The sequence below is a fragment of the Stegodyphus dumicola genome, chromosome 8 (genome assembly GCF_044657685.1).
Source record: "Stegodyphus dumicola isolate Sdum_Otavi_A_Nest chromosome 8, ASM4465768v1".
Classification (NCBI taxonomy): Eukaryota; Metazoa; Arthropoda; class Arachnida; order Araneae; family Eresidae; genus Stegodyphus; species Stegodyphus dumicola.
Genome location: NC_140775.1, coordinates 160,500,217 through 160,518,269, shown reverse-complemented (window position 1 = coordinate 160,518,269; position 18,053 = coordinate 160,500,217). Strand labels below are relative to the sequence as shown.

The window sequence follows — 18,053 nt, the reverse complement described above, 5'->3', positions numbered from 1 at the left end:
ACATTGAGGGTAAAGGGAGCTTTCAACGAACTCGTAGTGAATTGACCGATTGTTTTCCGGATATGGAAATGATCATCTGTTTACATGCTTCAGCACAAATGTCTCTTGCATGTTCATTGACAAAAGGCCGTAAAAGATGCAGTGTACCGCATGTTTCTAAGTAAACGCATGCTTTTACTCAGGCGTTCCAGTAAGTAAAAGGAAGGGAAGAGACCACTGCATCTTCTAAACTCAACAGATCATTACGATAAAAAAACGTTTAAGTTCCAACACAGCCGAGTTCTTTTTATAGGTAATGTTATTGTCAAGGTAATTCAAAAATTTCTAGATCTAGTTTCTAAGACTTGAAGTTTCTAGGACCTTCGGTGTTTCTCCGAAATGTTCGCGAATAACGTTTTATTATTCTTCCGGTTTGATTTTTATCTTTAAAATGAATTATGAATCAAAATTTGTTTCTAATAGATCGTGAGCCAAACAGATAGAATGCCATTTTTATTTGCCTAAACGTATAATGTTAAAAATAAATCTAAAAAATATATTTTTATTACTCACAGGAATGTTTTAACTCTTTCGCATCGAAGTCGCCCGTAACGCCCATTCATTCAGGCAGCGGCAAACCGCCCCAACGCCTCGTTTATTTTCTACCTAGTTCTTTCCCCTCCACGTTAGTGTATGGCTCATTGGTTTCGCGAGTTGTTAAAAGACATGTCAATCATTCTTTTGAAGCAAATAAAGGAGAAGGAGAAATACGGAAAGGTACTGACGTTCGCAGCTGCAATCCGGCCCTAAGGTGAAACTGCACACACTGGATGAAACCGCAGGGGGAAAGGAAAACTATTCCAAGACAAATTCGTGAACACGGGCGTTTTCGATGTTTGTTGAAAACAGATTTGGTTGTCTCTCGATGCGAAAGAGTTAAGGGAAAATGATGAAAGTGTGGTAATGAGAATGTAAGACAAGCTTACTAAAGTTGTATGGTCTTATCAAGGTTTACTGACTTGAAAAGCAATAAGAAACGTTTTCGAGATTCGCGTTTCTCCCAGAATCTCCAGAAAGTGTACAATACAGAAGAAGAATCTTCGCCTGGTTTGTTCATTTCCAACGCAACTTTTTTTTTACCAGCGTCGTTAAGTATAGCGGGTACATACTTAAAATAAATCACTAAACGCGACATTTTCCTCAAAGTTGCACGTAGAAAACCTCTGGGAAAATGCTTTTTTCAGAAAAATTTCTTACCTTGTTTCGCGTCCGTACATCTGATAAAGCCATTACAATTGTGAGAAGAATTTTGATTTAGGCGAAGCTCAAAATGAACTGTTATACATGAAGATGAAATATGTGGCAGTTTGGGAGCCTGTGTGGTGTCTCTTGTAGGATTTATTTTTTGTTGTTTGATACTAAGAAAAAGCACTTTTGAGAACTAAACAGTCAATATTAGTTTTAAAGATATTTTCGAATTTTTTTTTTTTTTTTGATGGCAAAGGTATACCTATATTTCTTGTAGATATTCATTTGAATTTTTGTCTTAACTCTATGAAATGAATAACATTAAGTAAAACTGATTGCAAGAAAAACAAAGTTAATTGTCGTATGTTTTATTTTAGTGGAAACATTTTCAGCGATTGATCACTGTCGTCTTCTTCAACTGCAACTAAAGGAATAATAAGCGCTAGAAACATAAACAGAGACTGACGAATTTTCGAGAGCTCATTGGTAGCTAACAATGACGATCACTCTAATAAAAGGGGAAGAAAATAGCGAAAATAAAGAAACTAAGTAATGCCATTTGGAGATGAAAAATGTAGCCATTTGGAGATGAACTGATTGTAGATGAATAGGAAAAATAAATTAAGTCACTGACTAATGTAGAGAAGCTTTCATGGGTATGGAAAAACTCAAGGAAATCTAATTACCAACTGAGGAAGTGTTTTGGTTGATTTTGGCAGAAGCAAACTTGAATTTGTGTTTTGCAGACCAACAGTTCTATGCGAGAGATGATTTATGTGTTTCCTTTATTCGACATAGTAAGATCTGTGTTCTTTGATGTAAAGTTTAAAAGCTAGATTCGTTTTCTAGTGTTATCAAATCTCTGCAATAAGGAATTCTACATATTTCCCCAAAACTAATCTCAGAAATAGGATCTAAGGAATAGGATTAAGACAGGGTTGCATACATCCCTCACTGGAAAAAGATAACTCGAAAACTAAACGTCTGTGGGATATGCGTATTTATATAAATGGCAGTGAAAGAGAGAGGAATTACAACTAAATTTTTGTTGTTGACTGAAACATTGCATCGCTATTTAAAGCTTTTTTTATTAAAAAGAGAAAGTATTTAAGCTGCTTCTCCAGTAGTCTGAAACAAGAAGCCTTTATTTTTGCTAGTTACAACTGAGTTTGCTTGTATCATTGATTTTCATTTCGTTGCAACTGAAAAAGTAATAGTGTTCACACGCTGAAAGTGCTTTTGTTAAAATAAAATCTATTTTATTTTTCTTCGTTTTCATGCATTCAGTATAATTTCAAGATGAACAGCGGATAAGGTAAAAATTTGCTTTTAAGCAATATTCCAGTTATTTGTCACGAATCAAACTTGTGCATAAATTAGAAAAAAATCGTGGATCCTTGCTTGTTAGATCCATATTTCATTATTAGATGCTTTTATTATAATTATTTTTATTCTGTTGTGTTTGCGCATTTGCATCCCCGGATTAAGTTCTTGAGTATGCTGCGTAACTAAACGTATTGTAGAATGCAATATTCTTTTATCACTTGTTTATTTTCTGCTCATTCTCATTTTCTATATACGATACTTCACCTTTCCATTGATTCTAGCAGTGTCGAGTAGAAAAAGAAAGTAGTGACATGTAGTTTATGGTTCCAATTTTTCATCTGTCCCTTCTTGCTCCCAGGAGACGAAGTATCTCTTCGAAGAACATCGAAATGAAACTACAAATTCGACGACAAAATTCCCAAACAAATTCCACGTGGGAGAAAAGGAAAGAAGAAATGTCTTGTTCCCCGGAACATTTTGAGCCTCTGGGTTTGTTACTTGATCCCCCAAAAGAGCTGTAGAAAGTGGGAAAGAATGGGTTTTAAGTTCTTGTCAATACTTTTACGAGTGTAATCCCAGACTGAAGATCGGTTCTGACGGCCACAGTTTATCGGAAGGGGAAGTTTTGTGAAAGACTCGTGAAATTCATAAGGTAGTTTTCCTTTTCCTGTTGGTGGGAACGGTGACAGCCATTGTTTGCCTCCATACAGAGCAACTTAGTTCATAAATATCATTTCAGAAAGAACGGATGTTCACAACCTTTGTCGTTTATTTGTGATATATTCCGTAAACTATTTTTCAGTAGTCGGCGGACGGGAAAAAAAGTACGAAAGTTCTAAAGATAATTTTGTGTCGTTTGAGATGTATAATTAATGTTAGATCGCTAATTTTAATGTATCAGAATACTTTGAAAATGGAGATAGAAATAAAGGGTTTATTTTTATTTAAGTGTATATGAACACTGGCCTTTTTCGCCAATTTTAATGGAATTCATTTCATTCTAAAACTAAGAAAATTTTATTTCAGAAAACAAATCCATATCGCTCCTTTCAATATTTTCAGATGTTATTCATTTTCTTTCGGTTGCGTAATAAAGGGTTTAAGTAATATTCATGTTCGTTTTACAGCTACTGTAATATTTATCATAGAACTTCCTCATTTGAATTAAAATATTACTTGGATTCGAACTTACTTACACGAATTATGTATTACACGAATTTTATCCATCGAGATTTCTTACATTTTCATGTAATATTGGTTCGCTTCATTTTAGTAGAATGGTTAACAAATATTCCACATCCATCATAACCCGGATTGTATTATTACAAGAACAACATATTTGATATTTTTCATTTTACGATATATAATTTAATGGCATAAATTTTGAAGCATATGTATAATGAAAAGAGAGAAATTAAGCAATTTTAAATTAACACATTCCAGGATTACTTTTTCGTATAAAAACAATGATTAATAAAGAACGTCCTGAAATAGCATGTGAAAACTGCTCAGAAGTCATGGTCTAAAATTAAAAAATAATAATAAATAGATAAATTAAATTAAATTAAAAAAAGAAATTTTCTCGAGAAAGCCAAATGATATATAGAATTTTTAGGCTTCTTTCTTAATGTGTATTTTAGTCACAGTATAACTGATGAGATTTAGTAATTATTTATTAAAACTAAAAGAGCTTTAATTATTTTTTAAAGAATTTTTGCGTGTTATAATAATTGTTTTTTAAATATATTATCAAACTACATGCACAACTTATAACAGTTATTTTTCAGACTTTGTTATCGTTGAAATCGTTGAGTTTCTTAATCAAAAACTCATAATTGCTTTACAAAGTATGAAATAGATAATAAAACAAATTCCAAATTTGGGTTTCCAGATGCCCATATTCGGGTGGAGACGCACGTTATTCAAAATTTGATGGCTCTAGGCGTACCGTTGTTTCATCACAATGCGAGAAACATACATACATTTATGAAGATTCTTCATTATTTCATTTCTTTAAATATAATACAGGGCTCTAATATTTGGTGGCAACAATATAAAAAGTGATTCGCTGTTTATAATGAATCAACGCAAAATGCCAAAACGAAATTAATATTCCTTCTTGGCAAATTGCCTCTTTGGGCTGAAAATTATAGGAGGATTAGAACCATAGAATTGTTTAATCTCTTTATTTTCGTCAGGAATAAATACTCTTAGTAGTGTTAGCTCTGGATTTTAGCTTGAAAATCTTCTTTTACACATTATTATTATTACATATGAATGAAAAATAATAAACCAAATTTAAAGTAGAATGCAATATCGTTAGTAAAACATTTTTAAGTGCATAAAACAATAAATAAGTAAAATTTTCAAACATCATACTGTATATATACTGTACTGTATATGTTTTGTAAACATACTGTATATGTATTGCGTGTTATATATGTATATATATATATATATGTGTCTGTGTTTAATAAGAATAAATTGAGTTTAATTAAAAAAATTAAATTTAAATACCTATTTAATTAAATATTCTTTGCGCCATTGCTGCAAGGAATGAAATTTAAATTTAAACAAATTTAAATTCTTAACAAATACATATAAAAGTAAAAAAGTAAAAAAGCAAATTTAAATTCTAAAAAAGAAAAAAGCCAAAATAATTTAAAATAATTTAAAAATATGCAAACATGTAAAAGATTTAATTCTCGAACTAATCTACAATATCATTTAAATTCAGAAGCACAAGCAAATCAAGTGCAAAATCCATCCATGAAAACAAATCCACAAATCCAACAAATTAAAATCAAATTAAATAATCCCTTTAAAAATTGCATATGTGAACGATCGCAGAGTAGGCAGGAGACAGACTTATCAAGGGGAAGTTGCCTCCAAACCTAACTCTCCAATCATTCAATTCGTGTTTCGTCATTCATGCAGGCAAGGGCAAAAGTCAAAACCAAAAGTAATTCCAACAAAGCGGCAACCCTAGAATTTAACATTTAAGTATTAACATTCAAGAACCAAAGTTCAAAAAGGAAAACACCAATTAAGTCTCCCGAGAAACAAGCAAGTAAAGTCAAGAATTAAACTTTCTTAAAAAATGAAATTTTTAAAAATCATTTTTTTATAAAATAATAAAAAAATCTAGAAACCAATGTATTTTAGAAATCCTTGTCCACAGAAACTTCCCCCACACGAACATGCATATCAATAAAAAGAAACCATAAAAGAACCATACATAATCCACATAAACCAATAAGAAATGAAAAAACAAAAAGAAACAAAAAGAACCAATTCACAATTTTCAAAATAAATATATATTTAAAAATATAATTTCATATTTAGAAAATACCTAGATACTACATAAACAATTTTAAAAAAAATACTTAAAGCAAGTAAATAGTAAGTTTTAATTCTAACTTACCTACTATATGAGTGTTGGGGTCTGCAAAAGTGTTGTGAAAGAGAAGCAAGTGTGTTCTTCAAATTATATAGATGGCGCTTATGTAGGCAAAGTTGAGTGTCAAGCCGCTATCTTTTTTATAGTAAAAAATTTTTTGTAAATATTAATATTAAGATTAATTAAATTAAATAAAAAATCCTAAAGGTAGTAATATCAATTATTTAGGGATTTAAGTAACTGAGCCAATCAAGGGATGTATGTTTGCTTGAAGGAAATTAAAGTGAAGTGGTATGTGAGAAAAATGTAAACTGTTTGTAATTTGAAATGTGTGTTCTGTTGAAAAATTGTGAAAATTGTTAAAAAATTAAGTGAATGATATTTTGTGTGAAAATTGCAAAAAATTAATGTAATTAAGAAAAACTGAAATGTTTTAATATTAAAGTTTTAAAGTAAAATTTCCCAAAATGTTTTTGAAATATAGTCCTTAAAAAAACCTCTAAAAATTCCCAGAAATTTCTCTAAAATTCCTTTAGGAAGTATAAATAATAAAGGGCCAACTCTTTTCAAAAGTCTCAATTATAGCCCGAATTGAGTGAAGATTTTAATCTTCTTCTTCTAATTTTCCATACTTTAGCCAGTATTTAGTTAAGTTTTGATATACCAATTAAATCAAGTTCATTAAACTTTTATTATTTAACTTCCTAAAGGAATTTTTGAGAAATTTTTGGGAATTTTTAGAGGTTTTTTAAGGACTTCATTTCAAAAACATTTGGGGAAATTTTACTTTAAAACTTTAATATTAAAACATTTCAGTTTTTCTTTAATTTTTTGCAATTTTCACACAAAATATCTTTCACTTAATTTTTTAACAATTTTCACAATTTTTCAACAGAACACACATTTCAAATTACAAACAGTTTACATTTTATTCACATACCACTTCACTTTAATTTCCTTCAAGCAAACATACATCTCTTGATTGGCTCAGTTACTTAACTCCCTAAATAATTGATATTACTACCTTTAGGATTTTTGATTTGATTTAATTTAATTAATCTTAATATTAATATTTACAAAAAAATTTTTACTATAACAAAGATAGCGGCTTGACACTCAACTTTGCCTATATAAGCGCCTTCTATATAATTTGAAGAACACACTTGCTTCTCTTTCACAACACTTTTGCAGACCCCAACACTCATATAGTAGGTAAGTTAGAATTAAAACTTACTATTTACTTGCTTTAAGTATTTTTTTTAAATTGTTTATGTAGTATCTAGGTATTTTCTAAATATGAAATTATATTTTTAAATATATATTTATTTTGAAAATTGTGAATTGGTTCTTTTTGTTTCTTTTTGTTTTTTATTTCTTATTGGTTTATGTGGATTATGTATGGTTCTTTTATGGTTTCTTTTTATTGATATGCATGTTCGTGTGGGGGAAGTTTCTGTGGACAAGGATTTCTAAAATACATTGGTTTCTAAATTTTTTTATTATTTTATAAAAAATTGATTTTTAAAAATTTCATTTTTTAAGAAAGTTTAATTCTTGACTTTACTTGCTTGTTTCTCGGGAGACTTAATTGGTGTTTTCCTTTTTGAACTTTGGTTCTTGAATGTTAATACTTAAATGTTAAATTCTAGGGTTGCCGCTTTGTTGGAATTACTTTTGGTTTTGACTTTTGCCCTTGCCTGCATGAATGACGAAACACGAATTGAATGATTGGAGAGTTAGGTTTGGAGGCAACTTCTTCCCCTTGATAAGTCTGTCTCCTGCCTACTCTGCGATCATTCATATATGCATTTTTTAAAGGGATTGTTTAATTTGATTTTAATTTGTTGGATTGGTGGATTTGTTTTCATGGATGGATTTTGCACTTGATTTGCTTGTGCTTCTGAATTTAAATGATATTGTAGATTAGTTCGAGAATTAAATCTTTTACATGTTTGCATATTTTTAAATTATTTTAAATTATTTTGGCTTTTTTCTTTTTTAGAATTTAAATTTGCTTTTTTACTTTTTTACTTTTATACGTATTTGTTAAGAATTTAAGTTTGTTTAAATATATATATGTGTGTGTGTGTTTGTGTGTGTGTGATTTTTAGAAATATTGGAAAATATGATACTATTACATCCATATATTCATGTAATTGTAAAAAAATTTTCCCGTAATATTTTAATTGTAATTAGAATTAATTGTTCGACAGCTATGGAAATATGTACTGTGAACTTTCAACTTCGCGAGTTTCAGAATCCCGATATATCCGAAGGCAATTAATAAACCATATTATGATTAACCAAAAAAAAGTATTATTAGCAGTTTACCTGTAATTTCAAGCAGTTTAATTTAGAAAATAAGTTCATTTGTTTACGTCAGTTGAAATGAATATTCAGTATTCTCTTTCTATGAAACGCATGCACACATTCTCTTTTTTTTTTTTTTTTTTTTTTCGTGTTATTTACTGCATCTGTCTAATATTTCCCTCCTTAATTCATGGTGCATTTGTTTAACATTACTCTCATCTTTCATTACAACTAAATTATGCACTATTGTTGTTAAAAGCAACTCCTAACTATTAGGATATCAACTTGCTGACACTACAGTAATTTCGCCCCATTATTGTATCCTGTTTTTTGTTTTTATTTTTTGCAGACAATTTTGTTTTTCTTTTTAGGTTTCTGATAGCAATTCTTATATCTTTGCCCAATAAACAAATTTAAGTTCCTTTTAAGACAGAGCCCAGAGCCTAGTTAGTCGTCAATTCAGTTTATCGGGTGTTTACTGGAGAGGTTTCCTTAGATGCTGTCGGCTTTGGGGGTATAAAAGAAACGAGCCGAGCTCCTATTTAACACCTATCCAAGTGGGTAGCGTAACGCGAGTCTATCAGGCTCCGTTCAGACTGTGGTATGTATATGTCATATAAGAAATAAAATGCGGGAAGTTCCGTTCACATCTGAGAGACAGGGTCTAAACCGTAACCAATTAGAGGAGCTACATTTGCGCATGCGTGGATCAGCTTTCCCACTCTGTTTTCTCTCTCAATAGGTTTCGCGCGTTCGCTCTGATTGGTCGACTCTTGTACCATGTCCGCATAAGGTCGAAAACTTCGACATTTATGCCAAAATTCCTAAACCAGTTTTTGTGAGGTAGCAAGGTCTGGTTAGCTAGCAACGAAGCTCGGCTTAAACCAGTCGTGAAATTTATACCACCGTCTAAATGGAGCCTAAAGGGTCATTCATACTGTGGTTTATCTGAACTAACAGAAACAGTTCCATGAGAAACTAGCTCAGCTATACGTGCAGTTCAGACTTTTGAACTCGCTGCGCTATGGGGAAAAACGGGTTTTGGAGATGGGTCGGCTAAGTCAGTTGTCTCCGTTAGCTCAAATAAACCCCAATCTGAATGGCCCTTTAGATACTTCAAGTCATCCGCCTGCTTCTATGCTTGATCGAGAATTAAAAGTCTACCTTCCCTAAATAGGTTTGAGCATGACAAGGCTTCGGATCAGATTTAGGGTTTCTTTCGGATAATCTTTTCGAACCTCCTCCTTCCGCCTAATAAGGATTTGAGTATGTATAGCCAAAAGTATGGCCATATAGAAGTAGGTTTCAAAGTACCTGTGTAATTCCTTATCTTATATGCCACCACAGAATACAGATCTTTACAAAAACAGAAAATAGAATTTTATAGATTTTTCTTCTCTTCTAACATTATGTTGCATATAAAAAGTTATACCATGTATTCCATGAGAACTATATTTTCCAACTCGGTTTGAATTACTCTCAGCAGGTTATTTAAAGAGCTTTTGCTCTCAAAAATTCCTGATATTCACAGCTTGTTTTGGAAAAATAGTGAAGAATTTTTATTCGCATATTCTATTTACTAGCCAGAAATATGCTGAATGATAGAAATAAATATTTTATCGTGTATATTCTGTTGGGTTCACACAGGCAAATTTAAATTTTGAAGTTTTGCCACTAGGATTTTATGCAGTCGATCCCCAAACCCAATGATTTAAATTCTGTATTTTTAGATTGTAATGATATTCCGCAGTTTTTCTCAAACTTTTCGTCTAATAATGTGCCATAAATTAAATGATAGTTGCATGTTAAAACATGTTATGATATTTTACATGAGCATTTAAAGTGGCTCTGAGCCGCAAATATCTTCTAATCACTTTTGAAATATGGACATCTAATGGAGCTTAAATAAGAAAAGTAAGTTATCATAGACTTATAAAAATGCTGAGGATAATAGTGTCGAAGACCTGTGATACTTTTCCGTTCTTGAAATGTACATGTATAAGAAATGAATACTTTGCATAAAGAAATAGTAAGAAAAATTTTGCTTTGTATTATTACACTTATTCTTCAGTGACCATTTATATTGCCGTATTGAATGTGTATAACAAAGCAATTTAAATTTTGTGTTAACGCTGTGTCATCTGCAACTAAACAAATTGCTTTTAAAAATATTTTCTGAATTTTAAAGTGCTTAAACATTTTGGAAATCATTATTTGCATTTATGGAAGGGCATTAACAAAAGTCTTATATAGTAGAATTACTTCTTAGCAGACATTCAAAGAACCAAAAAGCTTTCATCCATTATTAGAAAGTCTCTGCTAAACGTGACTATCTTGATTTTTTACGCCGGGAATCCGAAGATTCAGAAACTATTCGAAGTATTCGAAGTGGGAGTATTCGCTAAAGTGGAGTTTCCGTTAACAGAGGTTTGAGTTACACTAATCAAAGTTATTCAGTGTTTTATCTGCGACTAATTATAACTGTATTTAGAACTCATTCAGTGTGCATCATAAGTTTGTAACGCTATTAAGTCTTTATAGCAAAAAACACAAAAAGTGTCCTCGGTTAAATTCCAAATATGGTTTGGTTTATTTGATTATGATAAAGTACTCAAAGGCTATCTGGCTAAGAGGAGGTATGCCTCTGGGGAGGATTTTCTAAGGGAACTGGCTCGTATACACGTTACACATGGGGAAAACCACGAAAACGCCCATGCAACCAGCCCGTTCACGAGATTCCTACCAGTGTTCAGCGACTTTGCCGTTCGGCCGCTGGTGAACCCAAATTCCAAACGTGAATAGAAGCTTTGTCTTTTCTTAGTGTAGAAGCAGATGCGTTGAGAATGTTATTAAAGCATATGCAGTCAGGAGTAAACTATTAAAATAATGATGAAGTGTGTAAATATAATTATTTCTTTCTATATTAGCATAAATATTGTTTCATTTAGAACCATTAGAATTTTGTTATATTTAGTTTCATTTAGAATTTTTATTGTAATTTTTTCATTTAGTTGTTTTATTTTTCCTGGTGAGAAACTTGGTGAGACCGATCTTATCCTCCGTAAAAGGAAATTCAGGTAACTGAAACGGCAACAGTCACTGAAACGATAAGAATGCAGATAACTGAAACTATAGTAATAAAAACTACCAAAATGTTGATGAAATGCGGAAAAATAAATACTCTTTTCTGACTTATTGTAAATTTTGTTTTATTTTCATCAAGAATATCTCTATCTTGTTGTAAATTATGTTTTCATTCAGTTATTACATATCTCCAGTTATCCGAATTTGGTGGGACCGGCCTTATTTCTTGGAAGGGAAAATTCAGGTAACTTTTTTTTACTTTTACACTGCTAAGGAGGGCTACTGACCGGGAACAAGCCTTTGCAGTATGATGTCCGCCCTGCAAACATTTATTATCAGGTATTAAGTCTAAATTAAAAAAAAATTACAGAGTCACATCTAGATAGGGAATACGAAGGACTACCTTGAATACATATGACATTCCTGATAGCACAGATTAAAAAAAAAATTCTTAGAATTACAAAGCTGCATTGATACAAAACTGGTAAAGGTAAAACAAAAACAGTAAAATTTAAGACTAACATTGGAATTTCAAGCCTGCAGTTATACATCACACTGACTTACTATTATACACTTATTATAATTCCGCACATTACTTAAAAAAAAGAACATATTATGCAATATATTACTATAATACTGAACAACACACTAACATAGTAAAACTGATACTACAAATAAAACACACCATGAAAAGTACACACTGACATAGTAAAGCTCATACTACAAATAAAACACAACATATACACTGCTCGTAACAGAAAAGTAGACAATTCTGTACATGATGCTGTACAGTAACGCTAAAACTAATCAAAAGAACACTAGACAATAACCTTTGGAAACAGTCACAGTGAAATTACGAATATAATATATTGTAGCAGAGTTAGAATACGAATTCAGGTAACTTAAAATTATACTTTCAAACTTATGTCATACTAGTCCTACGTAATCTGGGTAACATCCTTAGACTACATGGACGTTTTCCGTCATCTGCCTTTTAAAAATATATAGCATATTTTGTAAAAATTGCTGCTTAATTAATTTTTAAATTATTAATAAAGGATCTTGAGCTGTTGTTTCTTTCTGAGAAGATTCGATATGCGGATTATATCCCGAATTCTTTCTAAGCGTAGTCCCTCACGACGACTTCTATCAGATAATAGAAAGTCTCGCTTATTAAGGTAGCGCCTTATTATTAATTGAACTGATTTCAGTTGTAAAAATTATAACTTCTTCCAGTATTTGAGAGCACTATAACAATACTCACAGCGACCATACGTACCAGCTATCGTCTAATGTCACATGACATCAGCATTAGAGCTCTGTTTGTATTATTAACAGGCATGTTATTTCCCAGAAGGAATAAATGTTCGTTCTTGAATAATGTTTTATATAGTTTTTTTCCATTGTTGAAGAGTATTTGAAACTATATGTAATGTGCAAAGACATCACTAAACACCTTATTGCGCTTCTTCGAGTCGATGAGTGTTGGTTTCGAAACACGATGCCACTTGTCACACATCTAATGAAATTATGCAGCTTTTGCGCGAGTTGTTTGACAACTACATCATTTCGAAAGCATTATGATCCCTATGCTCAACCGATTTGTCATCCGTAGATTTCTTTCCTTTGGGAAATACTTTGAGAGGAAAATCTACGCAAATAATCTGCATACATTTCTGTATCTAAAAAAAAGGAAGGTTATGACTGCGATTAACAGTATCAGTACAGAGATGTCCACAATATGTACCAAGCATGGAAAAATAAGCACACACATGTACTATTCAGACGATATGCCATTTCGAATATAAGTTGTAAAACGTGATTTAATATTGCATCTGTTCGAAATATTTTTTGTCTTGATTAAACAGGCGGATATTATATGTTTTGATCAACTTGTAGAAGATGTTTTTACGTTCTTAGAGACCTATGAAGTTTATGAACATGGATCACTATCGTAACATTCATTTTAATCTTCTCAAATGTTACTTTTCATCTTGAATACAGGATAAGGTCTCATCATCATTTAAAATCAGGTATCCAAGTTCATTTGCAGCGACGATAAATTACTTAATTTTCATTTTTGTCACAATACATTTTGTTTTCTTGTTACATATTATTTTATTTAGTTTCATTAACATTCATATTCACCAAATTTAACTGGCGAAATCATAACATACCTTAATTAATTACGCTGAATTTATTAAAATTTGACCTTGAAACTGAGATGTTTGGATAGTAGATTCGTTCAAATAATTTCAGTTAGAATACTGAGCATTATACTGTAAATATCTGCCCTGGAAACACAGTAGTATTTTAAAGGCTTAGAGCTGTTAAGTATCTTAATTCTACCTTGATGTAAAATTAAACATAAGGTATAAAATGAAGATCTTGAATAACTAATTATGTTCTAGTACCTTCAAGTCTCGAATTCAGTGTTAGTCATTAAAAGTATGAGATTTTAAGGTCCTTACGTCATATTATGCTTCTTTTATCGTTAAAGAACTTTCTAATAAGTAAAATAAAGTTTCACTCTTTATAACTGTAACTTTTCAAAACCTACCATAATTGCGGTAGAATATTTTATCATATGAGCCATAGAAAGCAGGAAGGAATATTATTAACTAAATAACGTTTAGTAAAGAAGTTTCTGAAAGCCATTAAACAAACTGGATGTTCGAAGCTACTGACATTTTCACGGTCTTTTATCTTTATTTTTCACGGTCTAACGATGTCTTTTAGATTATTTTCTACGTCTTTTGATTCGAGAAAATATGTCTTTGAATAGGAAGCAATGCAATAGCTTATTGATGAGAAAAAATTAAAGTCAAGCCAGGGAGCATTTACCTAATAATAATGCAGTATCGTCACTGAAGTAACAGATTTGAATGAGTAATGAAGTTAAGGTAATTTCATGACTACCATCATATAGATGATCGAAAAATAATGGATTTGCTGCAGTAAACGCGTTCTGATTGTAAACGTTTCGGAGCTATTTTATTGTGACCGGTTTTCATGTAATAATAAAAGTTACGCAATTTTTATGAAGCATTTTGACTTTGTTAACACGAAACACGAATTCTGAATGCCATTACAGCGGACTTCCCGCATGCTTAGCTTTTATGGTTTTTCTCGTAACTCTTTCGCATCGGTAGAGGCCAAAATCTATTTCACTCAAACATCTAAAACGCCTGTATGTATGTATTTTTTATGTATTTTTTGAATGGATTTCTTCTCCCCATGCCACATAGAATGCTACAGCGCTAACAATAACCGACTTAAGTAAAGTGACAACTTCTCTCTTGGGCTCTTCATGCGCTTTCACTAATGTGTGGGGTTTTCACTTAAGACAGGATTGCAACTTCGGGTAGCTAAAATTGACGGTAAACAAAGGAGAAGAAAGGCACATTCAAATAATAGAACTGCTTTTAGTCGCTTCAAAAGAATGATTGGCTTCTCATTTAACAGCACTGAAAAACAATGAGGTATGCACTAACGTGATGGGGAAGGCAAGAGATAGAAAATAATTCAAGCTTTCGGACGACCTGCCGATGTCTGAATGGTCGGGAGTTTTGCACGACTTCGATGGGAAAGAGTTAATGTCTCTATGAAGACCTCTCTCTTGTGTGTGCTTTGTCATATTAAAAAAACCTAACTATTTTAACATTAGTATATTTTTCCTTTTGTAAGATCTTATTGTTTGCCACAAAAAAAAATATGTATAGATTAGTTTGCCATGTTTTTGCATTTTTAGTAATGCTTTGGCAGTTTTGCATTTTTGTATTTGCTTGAAGCTTTGATTTTTACCTGATATTCCATTGTTTACTTACCCACGTATTTATTACATAATTGCTCATCTAATTAGCGTATTTTTGAATTGTAACTAAGTGTAAAATGTGCAATACCCGTTTTCTATCGAACCGCTTCGGAGCAGGTTATATCTCCACAGAGGCTTTAAATTATAAATAAATGAATAAATAAATAAACTGAAATGTTTTCTTTTGTGCTTAATTTACAGGTAATTTGCTTATTTTTATTTTAAGAAATTTTTTAATATTGTTACGTTTTTCCTATTCTTCTGAGACCAGTTGTTACTTTATTCTCTTCCTTCACATTCGTATGGGGTTCGTATGGATTTGGAGTGAATAACGACGACACTTGATGAAGTACCGAAACACACTTTATTGGCCGGTATTAATCAGGTAAGCCTCCAAAAACACGTTTTACAGTCGTCGAAGATCTACTATAAACACGCTGACACGATCAGCGACTCAGCCTTCAGGTTATCAGGCTATCACGGTGGAGACAGCTTCCTGTAAAGCACCCGACTCTGCTTTCCGGAGTACAGCTCCCGACTCTGCTTGGTCGTTCCCGGAACTTCACGTACTCTCGAGACTCTCCACGCTACAACTCGCGATGCACTCGACGACACACAGAGCACAGCTCCTGATTCTCGGTTCAGTCGTTTCCGGAGCTCAACACGTTCTCTCGACGATGCACTAACCACGATACTCTAACAGACTCCTTCAGTGGACTCGACGACCCACTCGGCACTCGCTGGCCGGCTGCTGTCAAAGCGATCGCTTCCGCAGGGATTGACTCGCTGGACGAAACACACTCACTCGATGAGAAATGCACACTCTCCCTCTCGATGAAGCACACTGACTGACTGCGGACCAGCAGGGTTTATATAGCTTTCGGCTTGTGTTCGGAAACATTCTGGACTAAACCGGTAAGAATTCGTTCCAGAAGGTTCTCCAATCGTCCATGGTATATCACCAATTTTGTCGCCAAATGGGTGATTTCTCGCCAAATGTGGCAACCCTGCCCTCCTTGCTATTATATGGCAAGCGTAAAACTGCTTTGCGAGGAAGCCATCTCACCGCGCCTTTACATTTCGTAACAGTATATTCTAATTGTTTTTCAAATTAATCGTTTGTTTACTATGCAGTTTTTTAACAATTCATCCAAATATAATAATCTTTATGTTTAAAAAAACTTCTACGAAGTTTTAAGAATAAAATAGGTTATGTTCTTAGTTTTAAAATGTCTGTTAAATGTACGGTAATCTCTGATGTAACATAGGTGCATTATCGGTACATGATATCTCAATTCAATGATTTTATATTCTTATTATTTTCAGATTGGGATTTTGTCATTTGCCAGGACAGTCAAATAGAATGATTTGTAGAAGAATGGATCTACAAAATATTAGTTCATTCTGAAAGAAGACACGCGTAACTGAGAGTTACAAAGACTCCAGTTTTTGTTTAATATTTATTTTTAAGGTAAGGCTATATTTTGTTCACATTTTTAACTTTTGCCTAGATACTTTTTGTCTTCCTGATTTTTAAACTTTTCGTTTAGAAGAAAAAGACGGAAACTAGAGTTCACAATAAAAAAATAAATAAATAAATAAATAAAATAAATAAAAAATAATGTGAATTTTAGCTGTTTTTTTAAACAGCGCTAAAAAAGATCTGTTCGGAAGATTTAATGAATAATTTTTGCTGCTATTTCTTCGTTAGAAACACTTGCATCTCGGTATTAGGTACAAACATCCAGTGCAAAGCTCAAATCCTGGAGTTAAATAAAATAATCTGTATTATTTAAGAAAAAGTTTAGTTATAGAATTAATATAAGTATTTTATTTTTAGCCGATGAGATTAGTCGATTAGTGATTGATTTTGCTGCTAATATTAAAGACTCTTTTTTCTGCTGATTAGATAATAAAGATTCAGTCGAAGTTCAAATCCCAGAATATATATTTAAATTGGCTAATATTATGTTAGAAATAATTTAATAGAAAAACTAATGAGAATATGTTATCATTAGGTGAATAGATATACATCTATAGACAAATAACCTACGCTAGAATTGCAGATGTTATTTTTATCAAAGCCAGATTTAGATGTTGGTTTAGGGTACTACAGTCATCTGGAACTTGAGTTAAAACTATATGAAGCCGATTTAATGTTAAAAGATTTATGCTAAAAAATTTCATATATTCAAATTAAATGTGTAATGAAATATTTATTTCAGTTTTCTTAAAGCAAAACAGCATATAATTTTGCGAACTCGTTTGATATTTAGACTTATGAAAATATGCGCATACATATCTGCGATATCTTAAAAAGAGTTTTAATGAGGAATACCGTAGCCCATACTCTCCATCCGAAATCCAGACAACCGTTCTCACCTAGCCCATAAAATTAATCAAATCTCTGAAGATCTCAATACTGAAATAACCATAATTTCGATCAAAGGGCAGAGCGGCAACGATACCGCCGACAATCTGGCAGGAACAGTAACTCTTTCCCAAGAAGGCGAGTTCCTCAACATCAAGCTTCCAAAATTACAACTACGACAAATTCTAAACAAACATCTAAGCCACGAGTGACAAGAAGAGTGGAATAATGCTACAATAAGCCAGTCATCTCACCAGTTCTTCCCGAAAATCGACACAGAAATCAAAAGCTCCAAGCCCTTCTTAACTTATTATCTCATCGGTCATGGACCATATCTAGATTATTTTCTTAAAAGGAACTTCTCCGATAGCTGCAATTGCATCTGTGTAGTCAAAGAAGTACAGACCATTATCTGTTGCTCTGCCCACTTACAAGTGTCCTGCACATTCGGAAACCCACCAATCTAGATCTTAACTTTAAAAGACTGGTGATATCTCAACGCCACCTATATCCAAAAATCA

At 32.2% G+C, this 18,053-nt stretch overlaps 1 protein-coding gene across 1 annotated transcript in view; it reads left to right on the top strand.

Moving 5' to 3' along the window:
- LOC118184559 (dopamine receptor 1-like) overlaps positions 1-18,053 on the top strand; it is a 382,281-nt gene that overhangs the window by 106,878 nt on the left and 257,350 nt on the right. Inside the window, exon 2 of the mRNA XM_085822659.1 lies at positions 16,488-16,632. The gene's annotated coding sequence lies outside the window, so the exon portion shown is untranslated. The remainder of the gene's footprint in view (positions 1-16,487; positions 16,633-18,053) is intronic.